This window comes from Dama dama, chromosome 16 (assembly GCF_033118175.1).
Source record: "Dama dama isolate Ldn47 chromosome 16, ASM3311817v1, whole genome shotgun sequence".
NCBI lineage: Eukaryota > Metazoa > Chordata > Mammalia > Artiodactyla > Cervidae > Dama > Dama dama.
In genome coordinates, this window is record NC_083696.1 from 8,582,865 (window position 1) to 8,593,189 (window position 10,325).

Here is a 10,325-nt window from a genome sequence, read left to right on the forward strand (position 1 = left end):
GCAATGGTATTTATATTCCATTAGACATATTTTAATAGGTAACACAAGAGTTTGTTTTTACACCAATATTTACAATGAGCCAGAAATTTTATTCTTCACATTCATATATTACTGTGATAAAAAATAAAAGCTAAAAATTTCAGGGACAATCTAAAACTGCACAAAGTAGTCTATAATTTTTCAAAATTCTTTTAAGGGATATGTCAGCAAAAATGTTTGAAGACTTTACACCTGCCCAACACATATTCACTCATTCTTCCTTTTATTACTTACACCAGAATTGCTGGCAACGTGCTCAGCTGAAAATCCACACTTCCAAGTCTCCTGGCAAATACGTATGGACAAGTGACTAAATGCCAGCTAATGACAGACTAAATTCTGCCATTCCCACTTTCCACATGAGGTATGAATGCAATGGCTGGAGCTCCAGCAGCCACTTCTGACCACACACTAAGAACTGCAATACTGAAAGACAGAAGGAACCTGGGTTCCAGATGACTGTCACTCCTCTTTACCAACACCAAACTCCCTACACCCAAGTTTCTTTTAGGGGAGAAAAATAAATCCATACACGTCTAAGTCACTATTATTTGGGGATTCCTGTTATACACAGCCAAATATGGTCCTGCCTGTTAGAGGCAGGTACAGCATGTTTCATATAATCAATCAATTATTAAACATTCAGGTTTTTCATATTTTTCTATTTATTATAAACCATACTGTGATCCTTATTAGATATATCTTCAGACACATACATAGTAATTTTTCTAGGAGACAGTCTCAAAAAGCAAATTTTCTGGGTCAAAAAATGTCTTGCTACATACTGCATTTTTTTCTTCACAAAGGTTAATTTACACCCACATCAGTGATGTATGAGATGACAAGAACTCTGCATTACTTCATCATCACAGGATAGTCTTTTCTCTTAAATATTGCAACGTGACAGAAAAGGTTTATTTGTACTGTTTGTTAACTAATAAAGTTATGCTCTTTTCCCGTGGCATTTCTTAATGACATTCTATTTTTTTAATTTAGAAAAAGAGTTAAAAATATCTTGCTCCAGATAAGTTAGGGTTGGATCACTAGAGGCAAGGCTACCTTTGAGGTATCTGTTTATATAAAGCTCCATGGCAACACAGCAGTTGTTCTGTGCTTGGCACACAGTAGGCTCACTAAATAATCGTTGGGCATATGAAAGCTGCCCTCTTATTCTGTGACTCAGCAGTTAATTTTCCACTCTGGGCCTCAGTTTTCTGTTTAATAAACTAATGGGATTAGATGAGTCTACATCATGGTCTTTTCCAACAATTTTTTATTCGAAGAAAGTCAGATCCAAGTAATGCCTACAGAGTGTCAAGTGGAAAATACTCCCTTCCTTCAGGGCTATTTATATTTGTTGGAAAGACCCAGAGGCACAAGGGGATAAAATAAATAGACACTAAGAATTTGCATTCTTTTTTGTTCCTCTTCCATGGTACTAGAACACAAAAGCATTACAGAGGCAGTAAGAAACACCAGGAAGAGCCCTCTTCTCCTGAAATCCTCTCAGGACTGGGAGGAGACCCAAACTCCAGCCTAACAACTATATCCTCTCATTCTGCTGGAGTCCAGACTTTGGGAAGCCTGGGTTTAACTGGGCAAGTACAAGTACATGAGAGGCAATGATACAAGTCCCACAGGACCAGTTGAGATAAGATAAGGTAAATGCCCTGCACACAGATGCAGCGCAGTCAATGGTAATTCCCAGGGTGGTACCCAGTCTCAAATACCATAGCGTCAAGAGGTGGTGGCAGTTGGTTTTTTCCTTGAAAAGCCCCCACAGTGGGATTGGTCATGATTTTGGCTTCATACATTTCAGATTCTTGTTCTCTGGCCCTCCTGGAGAGTCTGAGAGTTTCCTAAAACCCTTTCAAAAATTCCTTTGCTACTTAAATGAGCCCGAGTAGATTCTGCCATCTGCAACTTAGAACCAGGACCACTAGAGCTCCTGTAGGCCGCTACGTTTTAGCCTAAATCTCCAAAGTGAAAAGTGAAAGTCACTCAGTCGTGTCTGACTCTTTGCGACCCCATGGACTACACAGACCATGAAATTCTCTAGGCCAGAACACTGGATTGGGTAGCCTTTCCCTCCTCCAGGGGATTTTCCCAACCCAGGGACCGAACCCAGGTCTCCCGCATTGCAGGTGGATTCTTTACCAGCTGAGCCACCAGGAAAGCCCAAAATCTCCAGAGGAGAGCTTTACTGAAAAGAAGCTCTTGTCTACATGCAGTTCAGCTCCTATCCCAATTCTATCGAATACGGATTCAGATTCTGCCCTAGTCAATATCTGTGTAAATTGTCTTCTCAGCTCAGAAACCCCTTAGAAACAGAGGCAGTCTGTTGAAGCCTAGTGCAAGATGACCAAAGGAATGAGTGGGGATGAGGAGATAAGGTCCCAAGTCCACCACTGGAAATCCACATAGCCAGAGACACATCCTTTCAATACGGTGAGCCTGGGTTCCCCAGCCTGTGAAATGAGAGGAGAGCATCTGGCACAGGGAACTGATGTGAGATCAAAAGAGCAATAGATATGAAGATCCCTTGTCAACTGTAGCTCTAAGGAACAACTTATATAGTGTCTTTTTCCATCGATCTTCCACGAAAGGCAGGCACTGGATCTTCGTGATCAGGTCTCTCAGACTGGAGGAGGGGGAAGAGGGGGTGGGAGGAGGGGTTGCAGGGCCAAAACATGGGTCATATCGCCCTCTGGTGGATTGAAATGGAAAGGGTATCATTTTCAAATGGGCAGCAAAGCTACAGAAACAGAACTCACCGAATCCTAAAATTCCAGAAGTGAAAGGGAGCTTTGAGACCATTTAATCTAACATCCCCATTTAAATATGGGACAATAATAAAATTCCAAGAGGAAAAATAACTTTCCTGGGGTCTTACCAAGAATAAAGCTCAGAGCCAGGGCCAGACCCCAGCCCATAAGGCCCATTCAGAGCAAGAACATTCTCTCTGACATGAAACACAGAAACCCTCAGTGGTCAGGGTCCGCATGACCTTGAACTCTCCACAGAGCTCTACGATGCTGTCAGCAAGCAGCACTTTAGCTGAACTCTGCCCAACATTGGGTAATTTCCCCACCCCGTTGTATTGTCAAAAAGTTGTTACTTCTTTTTAAAACCTACCATGTCAATGTTTTGATTTCAATACAAACAGACCAAGCTATGGTTATGGCAACTTCTTAGAAACTTAGAAAATATTCTTAAGCATGACTGGGTAATTCTAAGAGAAAAGAACAACAGAATGTCTAACTTCTCCAGGAACTACAGAAACTTCTTTTTTTTCCAGACCAATCTCTCCCACAGGTGGTTATCTATGAAGATAGAACAGTCCAAAGAAATAAAACACAAATTACCTTCACCTTAACACAACTGCCAGCCTAAGTCTGACTCATATAAGACCCTGCATTCTAATGGTACCCAATTAGCCATCTTAATAAATGCTAAAAAGAAGCAGATGACACCACCCTTATGGCAGAAAGTGAAGAAGAACTAAAGAGCCTCTTCTTGAAAGTAAAAGAGGAGAGTGAAAAAGCTGACTTAAAGCTCAACATTCAGAAAACTAAGATCATGGCATCCAGTCCCATCACTTCATGGCAAATAGATGGGGAAACAGTGGAAACAGTGGCTGACTTTACTTTTGGGGGGATCCAAAATCACTGCAGATGGTGACTGCAGCCATGAAATTAAACGACCCTTACTCCTTGGAAGGAAAGTTATGACCAACCTAGACAGCATATTAAAAAGCAGAGACATTACTTTGCCAACAAAGGTCCATCTAATCACGGCTACGGTTTTTCTAGTAGTCATGTATAGATGTGAGAGTTGGGACTATAAAGAAAGCTGAGCACCAAAGAATTGATGCTTTTGAACTGTGGTATTGGAGAAGACTCTTGAGAGTCCCTTGGACCACAAGGAGATCCAACCAGTCCATCCTAAAGGAGATCAGTCCTGGATTTCATTGGAAGGACTGATGTTGAAGCTGAAACTCCAATACTTTGGCCACCTGATGCAATGAGCTGACTCACTGGAAAAAAAAACCCTGATGCTGGCAAAGATTGAGGGCAGGAGGAGAAGGGGATGACAGAGGATGAGATGGCTGGATGGCATCACTGACTCAATGAACATGAGTTTGGGTAAACTCTGGGAGTTGGTGATGGACAGGGAGGCCTGGCGTGCTGCGGTTCATGGGGTCGCAGAGTCGGACACGACTGAGTGAACTGAACTGAACTGAACTGAAAAAGAAGCGAGTCGTGCTGGATCTTTGCCATGGAGAAACAACCCATTCAAGCCAATTCTTAGAAGTCTCTCTCTTTTTTTTAACCTCTAATCCCTTTGGGATCTGAATACGGCACAAGGAAGACTTCGTTCAAGACAGGGCTCAAATAAGCCCCCAGAGTTCTGTCCCCAGAGAGAGCAGGTGGGTCTTTGAATAACTCACACGCCACCCCCCAGCACTCCATGGGTAGCAAGGGCACTTGGCCAGCAAGTCCTGCCAGTCTTTCAGGGTTAGGGAGAGAATCTAGTGGACTTCATCCCAGATCATACATTTTAATCCCCTACAATGGACTAGGCTGAGTATTCCTACCATGCCTAGACAGGGTCCTGAAGTTTAACCTGATTCAATCCTCTATTTTTACTCAGCAATAGCAGTATCTGGTATTGAGTATTTACAGTAATGCTCTTCTAAGAGGTTTTACATGGCTTAACCCAGCTCCCACCAAAACTCTATACAGAAGGTGTTATTAATCATCCCCATTTTAGAGATAGAAAAAGTGTGGCTCTCAAAAGCCAACTCATCTGAGATCAAACAGCTAATAAGTGAGAGTCAGAATTTGAAGCTAAATTCAAATTCACTGGATTTCGTAGCCATTCTTTTAAATCCAGCCCCACTTGGAAGATAATCTTTACCATCTCTTAGCTAACTCATAGCAGGGAGTGGACCTCAATCCAAAATTGAAGGTCAGAATCACAACAAGTTCTGTTTGAGTTTGAGCCCAGAGTCTTCCCAAAGGCACCTCTACATTGAATTTTCAAGCTCATTTTAAACATTTTTGTCCTCACTCTGCTTCCTTCTAGCAGCATAGGAATCTGTAACCACAGTCAGATAGAAAGTGATACCACATTGCGAGCACATTTAGTGTTTCCTCCTCCTGAAGGTAATATGGTATTTTTAGGAAAAATGAAGGTTTTGCAGTCAGACAGACCAGGATTTGAGACCCAACTCTGCCATCTCTACTACCTGCTTGTCCTTGGATATTTACAGGAATCCCCCCGTATCCATGGGGGGAATGCCTGAAACCACAGATAGAAACCTGTTTTCTGTTCAGGTCTTTCACCCACAAATTTAATGCCTTTTCAATCTTAACTAAGCACTTATCAGACACTCTGGCTGTAACCTTTGCAGTTTGAGGTGCGACAGCAAAACGAGCACAAATTTCTTTTTCCTTCTTCACAGTTTCAGGAATGGAAGGTTCTTTCTTACCATAGATCTTAGCAGTTTCAGCAAATGACACTTTTTCCTTACTAGGTAAGGAACTTTCTCCTTTCACCTATAGGAAGTACTTTATCACTTCTCTTTGGCAGATCCAAATGGCTGGTATCACTCCTCTTGCACTTTGGGGCCATTATAAGGGAAAAAAAAAAAAAAAGGGTTCCTTGAAATAAGCATTGTGACATCATGACAGTCAATCTGATCACCAAGAGGGCTACTAAGTGACTAACGGGTGGGAATGGAAAAGGTTGGACAAAAAGATGAATCACCTTCTGGGTGGATTTACCTCCTGGGTAGGTCAGGGCTGACAGCTCGAGTTTTTATCACATTACAGTTTAAAACTTATGATTTGTTTACTTCTGGAATTTTCCATTTTAACATTCTCAGATCATGGTTGACCCATGGGTAATTCAAACTTCTGAAAGCAAAACTACAGATAAAGTGGGGACTACTGTATTCCCTCTAGTTCTCATTCTTCTCACCTTGGAAAATGTGAATAATAATATCAACATTATCCTGCTGATATGACAATCAGTTCACACCTATCTATAGTACCTAGCAGTGCCTGGCAGGCATGCAGCGGGCACAGAAGACCCCGCAGCAGTTAGCAGACCACCCAGCTGTTGTTGCTGTTTAGTTGCTAAGTTGTGTCCAGCTCTTTGTGACCCAATGGACTGCAGCACACCAGGCTTCCCTGTCCTTCACTATCTCCCTGAATTTATTCAAATTCATGTCTATTAATTCCATTATGCCATCCAACCATCTCATCTTCTGTCACCCCCTTTTCTTCCTGCCCTCAATCTTTCACAGCATCAGGGTCTTTCCCAATGAACTGGCTCTTCGCATCAGGTAGCCAAAGTATTGGCGCTTCAGTATCAGTCCTTCCAATGAATATTCAGGGTTACTTTTCTTTAGGATTGACTGGTTTGATCTCCTTGCAGTCCAAGGGACTCTCAAGAGTCTTCTCCAACACCACAATTCAAAAGCATCAATTCTTCGGCACTCAGCTTTCTTTATGTTCCAACTCTCACATCCATACATGGCTACTGGAAAAACCACAGCTTTGACTATATGGACCTTTGTAGGCAAAGTGATATCTCTGCTTTTTAATATGCTATCTAGGTTGGTCATAGCTTCTCCTCCAAGGAGCAAGCATCTTTTAATTTCTTGGCCTGCCCAATGCAGACACTTACTTTCTTCCTTTGCCAAGCCCGGCAGCAACAGAGGTGGTGATGGACCTCAGGATAGGAGAGGACACAGCCCAGGGGCAAGAGGCATTACACAATGAGATGTGCATGGGCTTTAGACTGATTCCCAGTTCTGCCATTTTAGGCTTGACTTTGCTCAGTCTCATTTCCTTCGCTATAAACAGAGGCAATAAATCCTCATTATATAATATGTGTCCTCAGGATACTTACCATCCAGTCAGGAAACAGACATAAAAAGAAAAGGAAGATTGGAACATCTCAAATAAAAATTTTTAAAGGTGCTTCAATGACATAAGTTACTGAGCTAAATATTCTAAACAACTTTTATTTATTTTAAGAAATGAGATATTTTTCAGAAACTAATAATACAGTAAAATATCAGCCCTCGGGATGTCCTAAAATTGGGGGGTTAGTTAAGATATCTAGATTATTTCAAACCAAAAAATCCACTTTAATTTTAATGAAATAATGTAGAATTATTTTGAAGCATATGTTACATCACTACACATTCTTAAAGTTTTTTATATTGTAAAAGCGTTATACGTACATACCTTTGAGAAACTTGCAATAAACAAGAAGAGACAGACACAAGAATGTTCAAAATCACACTGTTTGTAACAGGAACTGTAAAGAGTTCAAGTGTCTACCAAACGAGAAGGATTAAATTTAACAGTTTTTATACAATAAAATACGACATAGAAGAAAAAAATGAAATAATAGCTATCGGCAACATGGATGGATTCTCAAAGCATAATATGGAATGAAAAAGAGCCAACTCGTGGAACAATATATGGAACAATACATGTAAGCATAATACCACCTTTATAAACTCAAAGCAAGCAACCCTAATGTTTAAGGATATATACAGGGGTGTGCTCAGAGCAGGGGGCCTGAAGACACGGCTCGGCTGTTTCCAACACACCCGACAGGAACCTGGGTTCGCTGCGGCCTTCCTGTGAGCAGAAACCCCGCACCTCCACGTGGCGGCGGGGCGGGGCCAGGGCTGGCAGGAAAGCTGCAGCTCGCAGTGCGGGAGCTTGCCCCCAGAGCCTGTCCGGTCCACGCCTGCGTGGGCCAGGAGTGGTCTCATAAACTGTCTGAACCTCTCATTTCAAGGAGAGGGAAAAAGATTCCGACTGTATGCCATTCTGCAAAAGGCAGATCTGTAGAGACAATAAAGAGATGAGTGGTTGTCAGGAGTTTGCAGAGAGGAGTACAGAGTACAGACGTTCTCATGAGCAGTCAAAGTGCTCTGAGAGACATTACAATGATGGCTATATGTGGTCATACTTTTGTCCAGACCCATAGAATATGCAACGCTGCTCTGCTCATTAAAGTGAACCCTAGGTGAACTGGGGGCGTTTTGATGACGTGTCAATGCAGTCATCCTTGGTCTAAAAAGAAACAGAGGTGCCATTCTGTTGATAATGGCTGTTCATGTGAGGGGAGGGGGTATATGGGGAATTTCTGTACGTTCCTGTGAAGTTTTACTGTAAACCTAAAACTGCTTTAAAAAAAGAAAAAGATCTCCAAAAAAAATTTAACTCAGGATAGACATTTTTGGCAAAACTTTTTTTGCTTTTATGTATGTATACATATTACATGTGTGTGTGTGTTTATTGGACTGTGATATAAAATATTATAAAATTCATGCTTTTAAAGTGGGGAAAAAAAGGGTATATACAGAAGTAGTGAAAACATATTTAAAAAAATTTTTTTTTAAATTTTATAGTAGTGATTACTGCTGAGAGAAGGTTGAAGGAATAGAATTAGGAAAAAAATGTATGGGTCAATTCAATAAAGTTCCCTGCTGGGTGGGGGTCACCCATTTGAATATGACATTTATTAATTTATAATTATAAATTATAATTCATAATTATATATAACTAGGATTTCCCTGGTGGCTCAGACGGTAAAGCATCTGCCTACAATGCCGGGAGACCCAGGTTCAATCCCTGGGTCAGGAAGATACCCTGGAGAAGGAAATAGCAACCCACTCCAGTACTCTTGCCTGGAAAATCCCATGGACAAAGGAGCCTGGTAGGCTATAGTCCATGGGGTCGCAAAGAGTCGGACACCACTGAGTGACTTCACTTCACTTCATATATAACTACGTTTATATTTGTAGATATATGCCTGTATATATAATATTAGATATAATAATGTTATATAATAACACTTTTAAACCCATGCTATTCAATGTTGGACTAGGAATCTGATTCCTTCGCCCCTGATCCTGTACTGTTGACACCTTGGGAATTTTTTTTTTTCTTATGTCTATTCCATGAGTAGATTGTACAACTCAGCTATGTCTTTAAAACGATGTCCACTGGAAATCTAAGAGGAAGACCATAAACTAAATTACAGGAAGAAAGCAATCCACAAAGGTGACTCCATCCACCCCTCAAAGGTCAAGTGATAGAGGGTGGAGAACGAACAGCACTGGAGACCAGGGATGACGAATCAGTGCCCAGAAGGAGAATCTGAGTGAAAACCTAGGACAGGGCTATCGAAACTAGTTTATTTCCACTGGCCACGACTGGACAGAATTGCATTCCCAAAGAGTTTAATGCACCCTCCTGTGCTATATGCAGATCAAAGAAAAGTTACTGAATTCATTTGCCAAGGCTCTCACTGAAAAAAAGAAACTACTATAAATAGATGCATCATAGACTGGGTAGCTTAAACAACATAAGTTTATTCTCTCACAATCCTGGAGACTAGGAGTCCAAGAGAAGGGTGTTGGCAGAGTTGTTTCTTCTGAGGCTCACTGCATGGCTTGAAGATTGGTATCTTCACCGTATTTCCATGGCCTTCCTCTGTATAAATGTGTTCTAATCTCCTCTTTTTATAAGGGAACCAGTCCTAAATTAACCTTAATTACCTCTTTAAATACCCTATAAGCAAATATGGTCACATTCTGAAGTAGGGAGAATTAGGACTTCAACATACGCAGTTGGGGAGGACACAGTTCAGCCCGTAACGGTCACCGGGGGTTTTCTGGAAAATTGTTGCTGTTCAGTTGCTAAGTTGTGTTTGGCTCTTTACAACCCCCAGGCTGCAGCCCACCAGACTTCCCTGTCTTTTACTGTCTCCTGGAGTTTGCTCAAACTCATGTTGATGATGCCATCCAACCATTTCAACCATGTCGCCCCCTTCTCCTCCTGATGATGGGCTTCATTATATTTCAAATTAGGCCAGTGCTGTCCAAGAGTACTTTGCATAGTGATGAAAATGCTTTCTCTCTGTGCTGTCCAGAAAGGTAGATCTGTGTACTCTGCTCCTGAAACACTTGAAATGTTGTGAGTATTATGGAGGAACTAAATACTCTATTTCGCTAACTTTAATCAACATTAATTTTAATTTTACTTGTCATATGTGGCTTGTCATTTGTGTACACACAAAATGTGTGTACAAAATGTGTACCATTTTGTACCTCTTCAGAATTAGACCAAGCATGAGCGCAGGGGAGGCATCCATCTGACAGGCTAGAAAAGATCAAAATATCAGATCAGAAGGGCTTTTTAAGAGACCATTCAGGAAACCCACCCACTGCCCAGAGACCCATACCCCAG

The 10,325-nt window shown here is 41.4% G+C and overlaps 1 pseudogene; it reads left to right on the forward strand.

Moving 5' to 3' along the window:
* The first annotated feature begins 7,617 nt into the window (after nt 1–7,617).
* Nucleotides 7,618–7,726, forward strand: LOC133071486 (small nucleolar RNA SNORA11; annotated as a pseudogene).
* Nucleotides 7,727–10,325: the final 2,599 nt, after the last annotated feature.